Source organism: Mesocricetus auratus, unplaced genomic scaffold, assembly GCF_017639785.1.
Source record: "Mesocricetus auratus isolate SY011 unplaced genomic scaffold, BCM_Maur_2.0 Super-Scaffold_100029, whole genome shotgun sequence".
Taxonomy (NCBI): domain Eukaryota; kingdom Metazoa; phylum Chordata; class Mammalia; order Rodentia; family Cricetidae; genus Mesocricetus; species Mesocricetus auratus.
The window spans coordinates 8,258,485-8,277,230 of NW_024429210.1; positions in this window are offsets into that span (position 1 = coordinate 8,258,485).

Consider the following 18,746-nt stretch of genomic DNA (forward strand, 5'->3'; position numbering starts at 1 on the left):
GAAAAACATGTTTCAACATAAAAGGATTTACAAAAGCCTTAACAGTCACAGAACAAAACAAAGGAAGCTTTTCTCAGACACTTTGTTGGGGACAATAGGGTTAGAGCAAAGCAGGGGCTAATTCTTCATGGGTTTAGGTAAGGATAGCTCATGATATCCTTCATTTTGGGTTGATGGAAATTAGTGGTCTGCTAATAATGCATTCCAAAGGTTTTACCTCACAGACAACAGGATATTAAGCCTGATAGAGAGCTGGGCAATTTGTGGCTAGTTAGGACACTAATGACAGGCATAAAGATTATTTGGTTTTAATCCACATCATTCCGGTTTTCCTTATCACAAAGTGTGCCCGTGTCTTTTTGTTTTTTAATGACAATGTCTTCTGTAGTGCAGTGAGTGTGTGCACCCCTTATGTGATGCAATCTGCCCGTGACTTGTCCTTGCTAGTGCTAGGACCACAGGTGTAGGCCCCTAATCAGTCAGTCTTTTAGAATCAACGTAGGTGTGGCCTTTTTCTTCCATTCCCAATACAAATACAAATACTCGAGTGTCAGTTGCCTTTAATAGATTAGTAATGAACGAGACTCTAAGTTTTAAGAGACTACAATTTGCAATAAATGGTGAAATTAAAGAGTGCCAGTTCTACAGAGAGAACTATAAAACACTTTGAAATAAATGGAAGAGCAAAGTAGCCAAAGGTTACACTGTGTTCATGGCTGTGTCACTATTATTACAGGGCCGGTTCTTCCCATATTTGTCTAGAGTTAGTGCTGATGTCTTAGACTCTCAGAACAGGGTGATGCATGCGGAAAGGGAAGATCGCTTTATTCTAAGGTACGTATATAGGGAAAAAAGGAAGAAGACAACCAAGAAACTCTTGGTCTCCTGAAGAATAACGAGTAATGAAGCTGGATATCTCCCAGGTGTCATGAGTTGCAGCAGTTAAGAGTTAGGGTGGTGTTCCAGTGGTGAAGGGTCGGAGAAATAAATGACTGGAACAGAATAAATAGCCCTGCCACAGGTTTCCACATAAATACAGACTTGTTTAATACAAATGTGAACAATTGGAATAATAACAAAAGGACTTTGCGGGGAGAAAGTGCAGCCAGATGGAATGGTGGATCATACGTGTAATCTCTGTGGGGACCACAGACCCTGGCCAGAAACCCACTCCTCCATCAGCCTGGGAGCAGGCAGCTGTGAGACAATGTTTACTGAAAACATGTTTACTGAAAACAATCCAGTGCCATAAGCTCCTGATAGGGCTTGATAAGGGCTGGCTCACTGAAACACCCTGACTTTGATCTTCCCAATGGCTAGCCACTTCCTGCCCCCTGCCATGGTCACCGATTCTGGTGTCAGGGATTTAACAACCAGCCAGGAGGAGAAAGGGGGATGTGTGGGAGATGTGTGTGTGTGTGTGTGTGTGTGTGTGTGTGTGTGTGTGTGTGTGTGTATGTATGGCAGAAGCTTTTCTGGAGGGAAGCGTTTTCTTGAGAAGTTCTCTTAAGCCGACTTGGGGAGCATAAAGATTTTTTTAACACAACCGACCGGTCTCTGTGTCATCAATCTCGACACCCTTGCCACATTCTTGGATACAGGCTGCGCAGCAGGCTCGGCAATCCTCCCAGCACTCAGGAGGCTGAGGCAAGAGGATTGAGAATTTGTGGCCATCCGAGTTACACTAAATGATTTTTGTCTAAAAAAAGAAAACTAATAAATAAAAAATTATACACTAATATATATGTGTGTGTATTGTATGTATACACATATATAGTTTGCATCAATATTATTGACACATTTAACAGAGTTCAAAGGTAGGGCTTTGGCGGCATGTTTGGATCATGAGGCCTCAGGCTCAGTGAGTATACTAACCTACCATAAGGTTTACAACTTGAAGGCACTGTTGTGGTGATGTTCAGCCTCCTTTCCCCAACAGTGGAACCTGCTACCCCTGATTTAAAACTATCAGTCAAAAATAAAGCCTTCCCCCTTTTTAAATTGTTTCTCTCTGGTATTTTATCAGAGTAGCAAAAAGTCTAATTTAGGCCCATATATAAGATGTATGAAGAATGGCTTGGTAAGAAAATAGAAGGGGCAGTGATTAGAACAGGGTCTTCGGAATCGAAATACATAAACATGCTCAATCAGTCAAATGTTAAAGATCATATCATAATAACTAAAATTTAAAAGGATGACCATGTGGGCATCAGGAAAATAAGCTATCATATTCCACAGGGAATAAAAGCAATTTTTGGTCAAGCAGTTCAACTGAGGGGTAATGAATGGGCTTGTGTTTCAGAATATATCTACACAATAAAACACTATATAACAATAGAACTGAAAAGCTACAGCTCCAAATTATCTTGTGGGTAAATTGCCCAAAGTGAACTGAGCAAAAATAGAAGGGCTTACCCTCAGTCTTACCTCCAATCTATATAAGTACCATATGAATCCCAGCAGGCAAAATTCATTCGTACAGTATAGAGATTTTGATTACTGAGTTTAACTTCATGAGATTTAGAGTCACCATGCAAACAAACCTCTGGGTTTCTGCCACAAGTTTTCTAGATTGGGTTAATGGAGTTGATGGAAGACTCACTGTAAAGGTGGCCCCATTCTTTGGGTTGGTGTCCTGGGCACACATAAAGGAGAAAGCAAGCTGAGTACCTACAGTCATTGCTCTCTGCTCCACGGCTGCAGACGCAACGTGTGCCTGCTGATTGCCGTCCCAGGCCCACTATGGTGGACTGTATTCTTTCTTAACCCACGGCCCCAAAATAAACCAACCCTTAGTTCCTTAGGTTGTATATGTCAAGAATTTGGTCACAGCAGACAGAAAAGTTACAGATTCATGAATGTAAACCTCAATGTTGAAATTCTAAAGAAAGATCTAAGAAGTGGTTGTCTTAAAATCAGAATAATGGCCACTGTTCAGTTTTGAATGCAGTATGTCACCCACAGGCTTGGACAGTTGCTGTTCCATTGGTGCTGTAGGGAGACTATGGGGCCTTGAAGAGGTGGTGCCTAGCTGGAGGAAGTTGGCTGCAGATGGATGGACCTCGAGGCTTATAGCTCTGCCCCTCTCCCAGCAAGGCTCTTTGCTTCCTTTGCCCCGAGGTGATATACCCCAAGTCACATGCCACCTTTGCCAGGGCCAGGGGCCACATCTGCCGTGCTTTTCCTGTCAGATAGGCTCCAACTATGAGGTCAAATCAATCCTTCCTCCCTCGCTGCCTTTGAGATATTGTTCACAATGATGAGAAAAGTCATTAACAGGTTGGCTTTGGGAAGGGAGAAAAGGAAAGTGATTACAAGACAAAGACAGGTGTCACATATGTGCTGCCTTTGTTACACAATCATAAAAGTGATCATCTTGCCGGGCGTTGGTGGCACACGCCTTTAATCCCAGCACTCGGGAGGCAGAGGCAGGCGGATCTCTGTGAGTTCGAGGCCAGCCTGGTCTACAGAGTGAGTTCCAGGACAGCCTCCAAAACAATACACCGAAACCCTGTCTTGAAAAACAAAAACAAAAACAAAAAAAAAGTGATCATCTTGTGGTATCTCATTAAGTTCTGAATCTTATTTCACATGTCTGTCCACGAATGCATTAATTTATCAATAAATATAAGAGGAAGATTACTAGACATGGGATAGGGATGTCTTATGTTACTTTATTAGGGACGAATCACTTACATGAGAGACAGATAATCGACAGTCAGCGCTCTGACAGTCTCCACTGCTCTCTGAGACCCGATCAGGAGTGAGACCTGCCTCTCCCCAAGTCTTTATCCAACATCCCAAGTTTGCACCTGTGGCCACGCTCAAATGGGTGTGGTCAGCACCACAGGTGCCTAGTAAGATCTCTCCCTCCAAATAAAAATGTTGTAGCTTTTAATATAAAATTCGTAGTTCCCCAGAGGGACTCATGCATTTCTTCTCTCTTTGTAAGTGTTTCTGTTGCAGTTTGGCAGAGGGTTGTCCTAGACCGACATTTGAGCCTCGGTCCTCATCCTTAGACATTTGTGCCCAGGAAAATTCCATTCTCTTCCCTTCAGTCTTTAACCTTCTCCTGGGATTTTCCCTTACTATGACAATATGTATAAATGACTTCATAATTTGTGCATCCATGTGTCTAATTAGCATGCTCAATGTTTTTCTTAGGGATCCCTCCTGCCTCCAAACTGATCAAGGATTCTAGAAGCACATATTCTCCACGGTTTAATTTACACCCTTCTGATCCAAATACCCAACTCACATTTAGAAAGCAGTTGAAAAGTTATGTGATGGTTTCAATGAGAATGGCTCCCATGTGTTCATGTTTGTTTAGGTACTTGATCTCCATTTGGGGGAACTATCTGAGAAGACTTAGAAGGTGTGGTCTTGTTAGAGGAGGTGTATCACTGTGGTTGGGCTTCAGGGTTTCAAAAGCCCAGCCATCTGAGTTATGTCTCTCTGCCTTGTGCCTGTAGATCAGATGCAAGCACTCAGCTACTGCTCCAGCACCATGCCTGCCTGGCTAGTGCCATACTTCCTGTCAGAATAGTCATGGACTCACCCATCCTCTAGAATTGTAAGCCCCAATCAGCTCTTTTATAAGTTGCCTTGGTCATAGTGTCTCTTCAAAACAAGAGAAAAACAACCAAGACAAATTCCAAATAATTTGATGGCACCTAGAGGAGTAAGAAAAGTATGCCAATCCTTTAAAACTTGATAACTTCTCACAACGGTCTAAATTTACACAGTTCTTGTAATTTTTTAAAAAAGCACAGCTAGGATGGCCATACTCTGTGATCACTGTGCGGTGGGAGAACAGTCTCTTACAGTTGTAAATGGTTTTCACCTTAAATACCCTTCTTGAATTTAACTCCTAAGATAAATCTAGTACAATTACTATATAAATAAAATGCATTTTAAATTTTGTATTCTTATCAATGTGTCAGTCTTGTGACATATGTATTTACATAAGTCCCTCAATGCACACGTGAGGTCAGAGGAAAATGTTGTGGGGCCAACTCCCTCCTCCTACTTTACGAGGTCCTGAGGTTGTACTCAGGATACCAGCTCTGCCCAGCAAGCACCTTTACCTGCTGAGCCATCTTACTGGCACAATAAAATGGTTTTGTATGAAATACAAGCTAAGTTTAGGAGATGGTTGAGCACACTAAGATTCAAAACTACAAAACATCTCTTTACAGTTGAATAATTTATACATATAAGTAATATCTAATTTGGGACACTTTTTAATAACAGACTGAATTTTTTTGCTTAGTTTATATAGAGAAATCATTCATCAACATGATAGTGATTATTAATCTGTGTTCCTAGAGAGTCTTCTCTAGGATTCCCACCATAGTCACATGACAATCCTATTATCTCATGGATCAACAGCTCACAGAGAGTAGCATCTGTTTCAGGAAAAAGGCAGCAAAATCAATAATTCAATCATAGTTACATGCAAAAATTCTTTTCTTTTTTTCAACTTTGTTAGAATGTTTCTATTCAAATTCTACCTGAGTCCTGGCCTACCTGCAGTTTAAACTGCCTCTGCTTAGTGGTCCCTGCAATTATATCAGTGACAGTTCAGGATTCAGTAGGCATCTCCAGAGGAGTTTCTGGTTCTTGTGTCCAAGGACAAAGAATTGAATGGAGACATTTGGAAAATAGCTAAGCATGAGGGTTTATTAAGAATGAATACATTTCCAAGAGTGTGGAATTGGGCCAGAATCGGGGAGGAGAGTTGTTTAGGAGCTCAAACATCAATATTGAGTTAACTTCTCATGCATACTATCCATAGTTGACTTTGGCTGGGGGAATCTCCAGTTTTCCTCTTTGCCAATGGGTTTTTCTTTTATACCAACTTTATAGCCTTTGGGTAAGGCCTTCTGAACCGCATTTTCTACCCTGTTCTGTCTCATCTGACCCTGAGAGCTGTGGTCTAGAATATTTTGTGGAGGAGCTGAAGGATGATGGTCTGTTTTCTTATAAATACTTCCTGCTGCTAAGGGGCATGATCTCTGCTTACAAAGAACTACAAAACTCTGTCCCTAGACATCTATCAGTTGGAAAGGATGAGCTGGAGTCCATAAGTTTAATTTGAAACTTGTGTATTCTAGAAGACACAAATTGCATATGGAAGTTAAAAATATAGGGTCCAAATAAGAGTAATGTGATTATAACTACTTATTGTTTTTTTAATCTTTGGTGGTCCACCATTCAGCTCGCAAATAAATACACAGAGATTTACTCTTACTTGTAAATCCCCAGTCATAGCTTGGTTTGTTTCTAGCAGCTTTTCTAACTTAGATTATCCCATTTCTTTTAGCTATCTTTTGCCTCTGGATTTGTTACCTTTCTTTATTCTACATGTCTTTTTTTCCTTCTTACTTCAGAGATGGCTGTATGGCTGGATGGCTGGCCCCTGGTGTCCTCCTTTCCTACTCCTTTATTTGCTTCTTCCCTTCCTTAGATTTCTCCTGTTTATTCTCTGCCACTAAGCCCCACCTATTTCTTTCTCCTGCCTAGCTATTGGCTGTTCAGCTCTTTATTAGACCAATCAGGTATGTTAGTCAGGCAAAGTAACACAGCTTTACTTAATTAAATAAATGCAACATAAAAGAAAGCAACACATATTTGCACCATTAAACAAACATTCCATAGCATAAACAAGTGCACCACATCTTAAACTAATATTTCACAATACCTACCCATGGTTTCAAACAGTCAAAGAGATAGAAAAGCCACGACCATGACTGCACATGAGAAAGCATAGTGTGCTTTGTTGCCAGGCATCATCCTTGTATTTGTAAACATACATGTTGTTTTTTTTTTAATTTTTACTTTTTGGAGACCCTTTGCCTTGGGGGACCCACCACCAAGCTCCCAAATAAGCACACGGAGGTTTATTCTTTCTTATGAATACCCAGTCTTAGCTTGGCTGGTTTATAGCCAGCTTTGAGTAAATTATTCTATCTACATTTTGCCTCTGGGCTTTTATCTTTCTCTGTTCTATATACCTTTCTTTACTTCTTACTCTGTGGCTGGCTGTGTAGCTGGGTGGCTGGTTCCTTATGTCCTCCTGCTCTCCATTTTCTTGCTCCTTCATCTTTGGTTTCTTCTCCCATTTATTCTCTCTGCCTGCCAGTCCCTCTTAACCTTTCCTGTCAAAATATTGGCTGTTCAACTCATTATTAAATTAATCATGTGTTTTAGAAAGGCCAAGAAACACAGCTTCGCGGAGTTAAAAGAAATGCAGCATAAAAGAATGGGACACATTTTTGCATCATGTAACAAATTTTCTACAGCATAAAGATGTGTAACACATTTTAAAATGATATTCTACAACACACTTACACACATGTATATGTTTATATGTGTTTATACATTAAGAAGGTGCCAAAACAATTCCAAGAAGGAATCTGATGCTTTGAAAGGAAAATAGTATGTGGTTCTAAGTCATGAATAAATATTATAGCAACAGTGTCTGAAGAAAACCAAAATATAAAGTAAGGTTACAACGACTTACAAGTTTATCAGTAGGACTTATCATTGTCTATAAGAAGGTAAGGCATCTGCTTTGTTTCTGTGTTTGAAGTCTGCAAGTGCAAGCAGCTTTGTTTTTAAGATGATCTTGAGGCTGTGGAGACTCAGATGGGAGAAATTTTATTCTAGAGAATAATCTCTTGAGTTTGTCAGTATGGAAGAGGGGGGGAATCTATCTGTGCTATGGTGTCAACAAATATCAGAAGACATTTATACCATTGACAGTCTCATCTACAACATTGTATTAACTTCTATAACATATAAGTATTCCAGGTATCCAAATGTTATAAAGCACCTGGAGAAGTAACCTAAAGCCCGTTTGCTTTTAGCTGAGAACTCTCAGTGTAATGCCTTGTTATTATGGTGCATTACCCTAATCTTGGGATGACAGTAATTTCTTTAGCTTTGGGGCATTTCTATTAACACTTGTTGTTACACAAATTTATTGAGTAAGTGACTCTGTGCTATTAAGACTGAGAATGAAGTCCCAACATTAGAAGGAAAGGTAACATTTGAACCTGTTACACCAAGAATTGCCTACAGTATTGCAGTATTTGTCTTCAGTTGCTTGAGTTAGGACTTTATCCAAGGACTTTGGGAAGCTTTAGTCTTTAAGGACAGCAGTCAGTTAAAGGGCTATCCTTACTTCAGGAAGTAGGACTTGGTCCCTTAAAGTAGTGTCCCTCTTGGTAGCGGAGTTAAAGCTCTGTTTCTTATAACTCATCAGAGAGCAGTTCCTTCCTGGTGGCCAGGTGTCCCATAGACAGCATTGCCCCTTTAGAGTCTCCTTTATGCTGGGATTTCTTTGAGGTGGCAGGACATTATATATCTATATAAACATTATCCTGAGGCTAAGGTCACATATTGGCTTGTTCATTGACTGTAATAACTTCTATGGGCCTTCTGGACAGCCACTATTTTATTCCTAAAGTCACCTTTGCAGTGTCTGAGGTCCAGTTGTCTCTTTTCGTACAGAAGCTACAAATACTTTGCAACATCTGACCTCAGAGAAGAGTTAACAACCTTTAATTATAGTAAACCTAATCACATCAGCAATATCTTCAAGAATTGGCTTTTACAAAATACTTTTTACTTTCCTTGAACCTATATTTCCATTTTGAAACAAACCTTTATTTCTGAACAAGGCTACTATCTAAAACCCCAACTCAACAAAAAGTGTCTCCTTTTCTCTTTAACCACCTTACTAAAAATAAAAAGAATGTACTTTGTAGCTATAATTTGTCACAGGTCTGTTTTACTTGACGTTGTGCTTTATTTAGAAAGTGTTTCTGTCTTAGTCAGTGCCCTATTGCTGTGAAGAGATATTATGACCACAGCAACTTTTATAAAGGAAAGAATTTATTTGAGGCTGGCTTACAGGTTCAGAGGTTTAGTCCGCTATCATCACAGCGGAAAGCAAAGCAGCCCACAGGCAGACATGGAGACAAAGAAGAAGCTGAGAGTTCTACTTCTGGATCGGCAGGCATCGGGAAGAGAGACTCTGCCTTGGGACTGGCTTCTGCTTCTGAAACCTCAAAGCCCACCCCCATCGACACACTTCCTCCCATAAGGTCACGCCTACTACAACAAAACCACACCTCCTTATGGTACCACTCCCTATCAGCCTACGGGAGCCATTTTTATTCAAACTACCACAGCTTCCTTCACTTTTAAAATGTATTATTCTATTTATTTGTTTTATTTTTTTATATTTTTGGTTGTGAGCCTAGCCTTTAACGGCTGAGCCATCTCTCCAGCCCTATTTGTTTTATTTTTAGTGTGACTGTTTTGCCTACATGTACAGATATTCACCACATTCGTGCTTGGTGACTGCAAAGGTCAGAAGATGGTGCTGAAGCTCTGAAACTGGTGTTTTGGGTGGTTATGAACTGCAGTGTGCATGCTGGGAATTCAACGGTGAGTCCTCTGCAAGAACAAATAATGCTCTCAACTCTCTTTCCCCAAAGTATTTGTCTCTGAATAAAATGACAGTATTTTATTGAAAACACATGAAACTGTATCTGAAATAAAGGCAAGACATGTGTCTCAGGGTTTCTGTTGCTGCAACGCAACACCAAGACCAAAAAACAAGTTGGGGAGGAAAGGGTTTATTTGGCTTAAACTTTAGCATTTCTGTCCATTATTGAAGGAAGTCAGGACAGGAACTCAAACAGGGCGGGATCCTGGAGGCAGGAGCTGACGCAGAGGCCATGGACGGGAGCTGCTTACTCGCTTTCTTCCAATGGCTTGCTCAATCCATCTGTTTTATAGAACCCAGGACCAGCAGCCCAGGGATGCACCACCCACCATGCGGTGGGCCCACGATCACTCTCCCATTGATCACTAAATCAGAAAATGCCTTACATCTGGATATCATGGAGGCATTTCCTCAACTGAGGCTCCTTCCTCTGATGACTCTAGCTTGTGTCAAGTTGACACACATAACCAGTCATGTTAAGAATCCCAGAGAAATGTCTGCTTTTATTACTCAACAAAAGCAAATTAACCAATTTGTCAGACACTAAGTTCTATTGCAGCAGACCCATGAAAATGGTTTTGCTACAAGTATTGGAAACAAGAAAAACGTCTGGCATCTCAGCCTTCATTTTGTCATGTCTCATTTTCTTTGTTTTAAATGTATACTTGCATATGTAAGTAACTTAACACATAATTAATTCATTGCCTCAGTCCTTGGAGTCCAGGAATAGAAGCACTGGGTAGTAGGGCCACCCTCCTGATGAGGACACTCCAGAGTTGGGACAGTGATCTCCTGAGAACCAATCCTCAAGTAATTAGGATTTCTTATAGAACCAGAACTGAGATAGTAATCACCTAGAAAACACCCTGACCAAGCCTGTCGATTATGTGCATCTTTTCCCTTTTCTGTTTAAGTGTAACACTTATGTCTGCATCTCAGACAGACCTGGGTTTATCAGACCTCTCCACTTGCTTCCTTCAACATAGCCACATTGATTAAATCTCTGTTCTTCACCATTATGGTCTCTTTAATTGGCATATTCCAACTGATGGGCAAGTTTAACTTATGGAGGCTGGAAGAACCAAGAGTTTTTTTCCTAAAGTACTAACTATAAACTTAAAAGAATTTAGGTCAACTTAACAGTTTTAATATATGTAGTCACTCACTTGTCAGCCAGTTGGGTACCATGAAAGAAATAATACAAATTTAAGCACATACGTATCATCTGTCTTTTAAGCCCTCTGTCTGAAATTTCATCTTACTCACTCTTGGTTTGTCTTGGTTTGTCAACTTTTGGAAGAGTGGATATTGTCTTGTTGTTTCTTTTTATTTGTGTGTGTGTGTGTGGGTGTGTGTCTGTTCTCCCATTTTGCTGTAACCAGGCAACTTGTTTTCTTAGTCCCTGTGTTTGTGCTACTGAGTATGTTGGAGAGGTTCCTACCCACACCACCTTGAATCTGAAGTCAACAGCTGAGCTTTCAGAGACAAGGACAAACCATCACTGGTCAATTCATTCTCCAAACTAGAGATTCCACATTTCTACAACTTCCTAACAAATTCCTTCCCAGCTCACAATATTTCTTGACTAAAAATGTTTGGCATTCTACTTGAGGTGAGAATGACCTGTAGCTTTTTCTAAAACTTTGAAGGAAAGCAGGGTGTCATGGTTTACAGCTGAAATGTACTTTTCTTAGCCTTTCTAACAGTGAAAGCAATCTACGTGACGCTTACATCAAAGAAGCAATCCATAGGTGTAACCTTTAAAAGATAACTGGCTGCTCATTGAGCTTCTTCCTGATGGACAGATGAAGCCACAGAGCCCCATCACAGAATCCTAGAGCCACTTTCTGAGCTGGTAGACAAGAAAATTCAAGGAGTTTAGATTCCAAAAGTGCCAAATAACATGGGACTCAGCCTGGGTAGCCTGGCTTAGAGTCATCCATCCATTGTCCTTTGATGGACAATATTTCCAAGTGTAGTTCTCAAGACTAGCAGCAACACTATCACTAATGACTGATTGGAAATACATATTCTGATAGCATATATAGTCACTGGGTAGAGACTCAGTGTAGAGCTACATATCTGAGCTTTGATAATGGTGCAGCTAATTTTTGTGACTCTGTAATATTTAAAACATGATCTTCCTGGGTTTCCTCAAAGCCACGTGCAAATTTTTAAATGTGTTTTCCTGCAGATGTCTTTGCTGAGACACTGGGCTAACCTTTAAAACATGACATTCTTATTCCTACTATATAAATGACTGGTATATAAAATATTTTGTGTAACAAAGTGAACTGTTGAAAATGTATCTTGGTAGAAGAAAAAAGCCAGTTAGCAGTTGTATGCTCTGCATATACTTCATTCATACACATTTTAAGGCAAATATTCCAAAATTACCTGTATTTCTCTTTGAGTTATGAAAGTATACTAATGCTTATTTTTTAAATGTTGCTAATAAGTTATCTACAATGAAGATGCATTGCTGTTAATACTAGTAAGAATGCATCCAATGTATTATGTAGCAGGTTTGCAAATCATCGGTATAATGATAGACTCCATGAAAAAATAAAGGATTCTAATACTAAAATGTATGTATAAGAAATCTTGCATGAAACTTCATACAAGAATGAAAAAGGTATGTAGTGTGTTAGTAATCAGTCTACAATAACAAATGTATTCCCTGAAAGTTTTTCTCACCTTCCTTCCCTTCAGATTTTCTCAGACCCTTGTATCAGTTTTGCTTTCTGTATGGACGTTGGTAAAACTGGCTTTTTACTAATGGCTGCGTTTATCAACAGCTCTCCAACTTAATGAAACTGCAGTAGTTATCCACCAGGAGCTAGTAGTGAGTGGACCATCCAGCGAGTCACTGTGTGTGTCCATGCTCACACTCCTTTCTCTAGCTGAAGTAGCTTTGCTTTCTTGTACATTTCCACATCTTACCTGATTTGCAAGTCCTCTGTCTATTTTAAGCCTCTCAGTTCTGTGGATGAACTTGGAAGTGAACCAAGAGAAGCTGACGCTGAGGGTTAGCTGTATAAGCGAGGCCAAGCCGTGAGGCTGAAAGGAAAGAAAGCCTGAGGGCGGGTATGCCGGAGTCCAGACTCTGTGGTCAGGGACTTTTTAGTTCTGTTACCCACTGAAGTTCAGGTTGTGACTGTCAGTAGGAGGACAGAGGGCGAACAGGGTACCCAGTTCTAAAGTGGAAAGGGTTATTTTTGAAGAGGGTACTTTCTGCTGACACTACTCATCAGTAGCACTATCTGCCTTCAAATTCACCTGCCATTTCTGGTACCAAACTCCACCTGGCCTAGATGCACCTATGAGTAGTAGCTGGGGTGCTGTGGAAGAAACTGGAAAAGACATTTTTCTTTGTTGCTGTAAGTGAAAATTGTAGGGGAAAAATGTTAAAATTCACCAGCCTTTAATATCTTACTGTAGGTTAGTAAATAGAATTTAGTTATCGTTTGTGAGCTTTTGCTCTTAAGAATTCCAGAAAGATGGTCTGATTTTGAGGCTTGTCCCTGACACTTCAAACAGCAGAATTCAATCATTCAATTGGTTACCATAACTTTAACTCAAGACAGTCCTAAACTACCCCAAGGCTATCACAAATTTCTTCATTTCTTAATAAAAAACAATATTTAAATTTCCTTAAAATTCTTTAATGTATTTTCACTAGCCAAGCAAAGGGCATGATGAGAACAATGGAAATGTTCTACATGGGAATAGTTTTTTTGGTAAGCAGTCATTTATACTGAATGCCTGGACAATGTTGAAAATAGATTTTTGTTGTTTAAAAATAAAACCAAGCATTAAAATGCGTTAAAGATTTAAATAACATGTTGGATTGATTTGAGTGTAAAATATTGCATAGAAAAGAAGCCAGCTAAATTGCAAAGCATATATTTATATGAAAACTGACTGTACTTATTTCAATTCTGTTCCAGTCTTAATAGAAGTTTCCTTTTCTCAGTGTTTTCCCTATCTTTTAAACTGCTGGGGAAATGTGTATTTCATTTCACACAAGCTGTAAGCCTCTTTTGGCTGTATTCTAGTATAGATAACCTAGGAGACAAGGGCTGGAGAGTTGGCTCAGCAATTAAGAGTCCTTCAGCTCTTCCCGAAGACCCCATGTCACAACTGCTGAAGCTTTAAATCCAGGGAGTCCAACACCAGTGCTCTCTCCTGACCTCTTCACGTACATACACACATGACACATGTAAGCACCTAAATAAAAGGAAATCTGACTTTTTAAAAAATGTATTTTGACTAGTGTATGTGTCTCTGTGGAGATATATGCACGTACATGTAGGTGTTCATGGAAGCCAGACCCAGCAGATACCCCCATCGGCTTGTATAGGACCTTCCAGAGCTATTAGAGATAGCCAGTGTGGAGGACACTTTCACTCAGATACAGTTTGACTTTTCAAAGTCTTGCAATACAAGAGCGTTATCAGCGGGGCTCATTGATATGGTCTTATTATTCTTTACTGATGGACAACCAAGAGCACTGGCTGTAGCCTGAATTTTGGAGTGGGGGCAGAGAGGGGTGTCTCTTATTCTTCTTCCTAACCAATGGTTCATAGTGAAGTATCCCACACCCTGGGCTTGGATTTTTATGTGATTAATTTTATCTTTTTAAAGAAACATTAACCACTTATTCAGGAACTTGGTATGTATATACATATGCATGCATGTATGTGTGTATCTGTCCATCCATCTACCTCTATGTCTATCACTGTATATGTATATACATATACAATATAAATATATTGCTGAACATATATATGTTAGACAGAGAATTTTACTATGTAACCATAGCTTGCCTGGAACTCACTATGTAGACAAGAAAAGGCTGGCCTCCAAATGGCAGAGATTCTCCTGCCTAAGCTCAGTGCTGGATTAAAAGACTTACAAAACCTCCCTATGGCTTTTCCCATGCATCCCTAGTTTAGTTAACCCATTCACTGAGTCTGTCTCTGTTATTGATTTTCCCATTTTCCTATTATTAGTTCCATAAATAATACATATTTGTAATAAAAATTCTATTCCTTTTACAGTAGAAAAGTAGAAAGTGAAAGAACTTCTTAAATAGCTCGTTAAGAATCTTCCTTGCTAAAATAATCATGCTGTGATAACAAGGCAATGATTTTCCATTTCAGGAGACTATATCAAATGTCAAGTCCAAGTCCGTCATCAATATAAGAGGGTCATGGGATGCCTCCAATTGCCCTACACTTTTGATTACTGATGTGCTGCCGCCTCCTGATGCAAATAGATGAAGAATAACTTTGGGAGTAGGGAAGGAAGAAAAGAGGCTGACAGTTCAGAAGACAATTATTTTGGAAAACAGTAGATTTTTGACAAATGCAACCAGATACCCTAGAGTTGCTGAGCATCAAAGCTTTTTCTTTTTTATTCTTCTTTAAAAACAAGGTACTTTGCCCCCTCCCAATTTTTGTTAATGCACAATGCAATGGGTTTCATTGTGATATTCCTATTCACATGCATCTTGTTCTTTGTTCATACTCATCTTTGATGCCTTCTTTCATTATCCCTCCTTACCCACATCTACTGTACCCATCTTCCAGGTTCCTTTTCTTACAGTTTTGGTTCAAATGAGTATTAGTACAATCCAAGGATGTAGTTCTTAATTCATTCCTACTGCTTACAGAGGCATTATACTTACCCCCCAAGGCTAGGAAATATTGCTTTTCCTTTAGTCAGTGTATCTGTTAGTTTCAGTATTTTTATGGATTTAATAAACATTTTAATTAGATGCTTGGAGAACGCAAAGTCAAACTTTTGTAGATCCTTGCCAAGAAAGTTAAGATAAGAATTTAAGTACAAACTTGCAATATACTTGTACAGACTCACTGAATTTGTTGTAGTTTTGCTTTTATAAAAAACATGGAGTTGTGACTTCCAAAGGGAACTCTCATTGACTATGCTACATTCTTACTAGATTGAACCAGATAAGAATTTTAGTCTATATGTATTTGATTCTGCAGTACAAAACAAATTATTTAATTTCTCTCAGCTTCAAAATCTTCATGTATAAAACGAGATTAGTAGTAAGATCTCAATGGGTCGTGAGACTTAAGGAGATACTATTTGAAAATGCAACATGAAGTATACAATTGTTAACAAAAGTAAGTGTGGTCCATGCTGTTATGGTGCTTTCTATCAAAGAGGACATTGAGTAATCATATTAATATTTCCACCACACACCTATGACTTATTTTACAACTATTGACTTGGTTTCAATACTCTTAAAGTTCAGTTACTATGGTATAATTAAATAATGTCAATTCACCCCAACAATGCTGTCCAAATTTTTAGGTACTAAAGTATATTAGCTGAGAAATGATATGGAGTACAGACTTCATTTTTACCTATTGATTTATAAATATGTGTGTATATATGTATGTACACATCATCATTAATGACCAGTCACCACTTTTTCTGGTTTGGCAATGACTGACTCTTGCATATCTATTATTCTAATCATTCATAAGCAACAAAGGAAATACTTGTGTACTTGTCCTGTTCTTTGTCTCTTAGTGGTAAGTCCATGTGACGTTTTACACACGTGGGTAGTCGGAGAAGAGAATTTCCACACAGAGATGAAAGTACCATAAAAAAGTGGAAACTGGCAATGTTGGGGGTGAAGTTCAAATTGGAAATAAACAATATTCTGTCCATGAGATTGTTGGCATTGTTGTCACTTCAAGGGATTCTGTTTGTGGACAGAGGATTAGTTCAGATGGACTTAGCCAAATAAGTGGAGACAGCGGTTGTGGCTGAAGGGTGGAGATGTCACAAAGGAAGTGATAGGAATGACGACTTTGTGCTTCAGAGACACTCAGATATTTTCATCAGATTCAACGTGCAAAGCATAAAGTGCTCTAGATGCAAACGGAAAGTACTCACCCAGGAAGGAGAGAGGGGTGTGCTCATTATTTCAAATTGTAATGAGAAGAAAAAGACAAACACTCTCATGCTTACCAAGATATTTTAATATAACAGCATTTTACTATATTTTGCATATTTTCTTTTAAAAAATATGCACTATAAAATGTTAATGCTATTTTAGACTTCCAGAGATATGCATTTTTCTCTTAAAATTTTCTTCGAGAATTTTATACACATATACAATGAGATGCTATCTATACCCCAGTTTCCCCTTCTAAATTCCTTCACCCCCCTCCCAATTGCACCAGTCCCTTACAAATTCATGTCCTCTTTTGTTTTGTCTTTGTTTTTGATAACTCACAAAGTCTAGTCAGTGCTGCCCATATGTGCAAGGGTTTGAAGCATCCTCTGGAGCACGGGCAACCTGTCAGGTACCATATCCTCACTATTTCTAAAACCAAAGCCATATTCTTAAATAACCTCAGCATAGAAATCAAAATCAGAAAATTGCACAATTACTTTTAAGTAATGTCTACAAGAGTTTGCTTTGGTAACTGATACCATCATGATTTTTATTGTGCATATAATTTAATCCAATTTCAAAGGGATCACCATATTAGTCCTGCCTTTTGTTCTTGTTTTACAAATTTTGCTTCAAATGATGTCAAGATGAAGCTCATTGCTTCTTGACAGTGGTTATATCACACCATTTCTTCCCTGTGGGTATAAAGCAATACATCAGAAGTTATCCTGAGACCTCCCAGAAATAATACATCTGTCTCCGTTTTTGATATTATTTTTATGGTCTGGTAAAAACAACAACAACCAAAAAAAAAACCCCTTTGACTTGCAAAGATATTTGATGTGTGGTCTGGAATATTCACAGAGCATGCCTTTCCGCAAACTGTGCAGTGTGTATGGTGCTGTGTTCACACTGAACCACCCACACAATGACCATGGCCCATCAGCTCTTGAGTGATTAAACACACAGTGTGTTCTATCAGCTCTTGAGTGATTAAACAAACACACAGTGGGTTCTTTTTCCATTTTTCATTGTTTCTTAGTTTGATCCATCCTTCTAGGTGGTGGAAAAACTTTGCTTAGAATCCCAAAGTGGACTTTGGGAGCCCATGCCCCACGGAGGGATACTCTCTCAGCCTAGACACATGGGGGAGGGCCTAGGCCCAGCCCCCAAATCATGTGACAGACTTTGATGATCCCTCATGGAAGGCCTCATCCTCCCTGGGGAGCAGAAAAGGGATGGGATGGGATTGGTGGGAGGCATGGGAGGATGGGAGGGAGAGGGACTGGGTATCCCTCCGTGGGGCATGGGCTCCTAAAGTCCACTTGTACACTAGGGATAAATACTGGTTCCACTACCAGAGGCCCCGTAGACTGTCCAGGCCTTCTAACTGACACCCATTTTCAGGAGGCCTGGTTCGGTCCTATGCTGGTTTCCCAGCTGTCAGTCTGGGGTCCATGAGCTCCACCTTGTTCATGTCATCTGTTTCTGTGGGTTTCTCCAGTCTGATCTTGACCCTGTTGCTCATTACTCCTCCCTCTTTACAACTGGATTGCAGGAGGTTGGCTCAGTGCTTAGCTATGGGTCTCTGAACCTGCCCCGGCAGATCAAGCCATCCAGAGTCTGCCAACTTCTAGGTTCTGGTCCTGCCTCCACCCACAGGAAGAGGCAAGTGTGGCCCTGCTGTCTTTGGCTCACCTTCTGCTTGCCCTCCTTGGAATCCCCTGGCCTGGATACTGCGCACAGGTCAGTTCCTTTTTTCTATAAAACTTATTTTCTTTTTAAAAATATTTTTATTAGTTCCTTGAAATGTATATTAGTTATAATCACTCTTCTCCAACTCTTTCCACATACACAACCCTTACTTTACCACCTAAATATGTAATAGTGCCCCATCAGGGCCAGTTTTTTTTTTCTGCCCAAATATTTTTGGATGTGTGGACTGAGAGTGAATTGTGGTTGGTTTATGAGGTCCCACGCTATTATAGGAAGAAGACCCTTCCTCTCCCAACAGCTAAGAACTGCTAATAACTCCTTCCCTGGGGGTGGAATGTTGTGCTCAACTCCGCTCTTCATGCTGGTTTGATCTGACTTGAGTTTTCCCCATCCTTGTGCATGCTATTACAATGGCTGAGTTCATATGTGCAGATCTCTGCTGTGCAGATCTCTGCTATGTCCAGAAGACACCATTTTCATTCACCTACAGCCTCTTGCTCTTACATTCTTTATACCCTTTTTCCCACAGTGGTCCTTGAATCTTTGGAGGAGACAGTTTGGTATAGATGC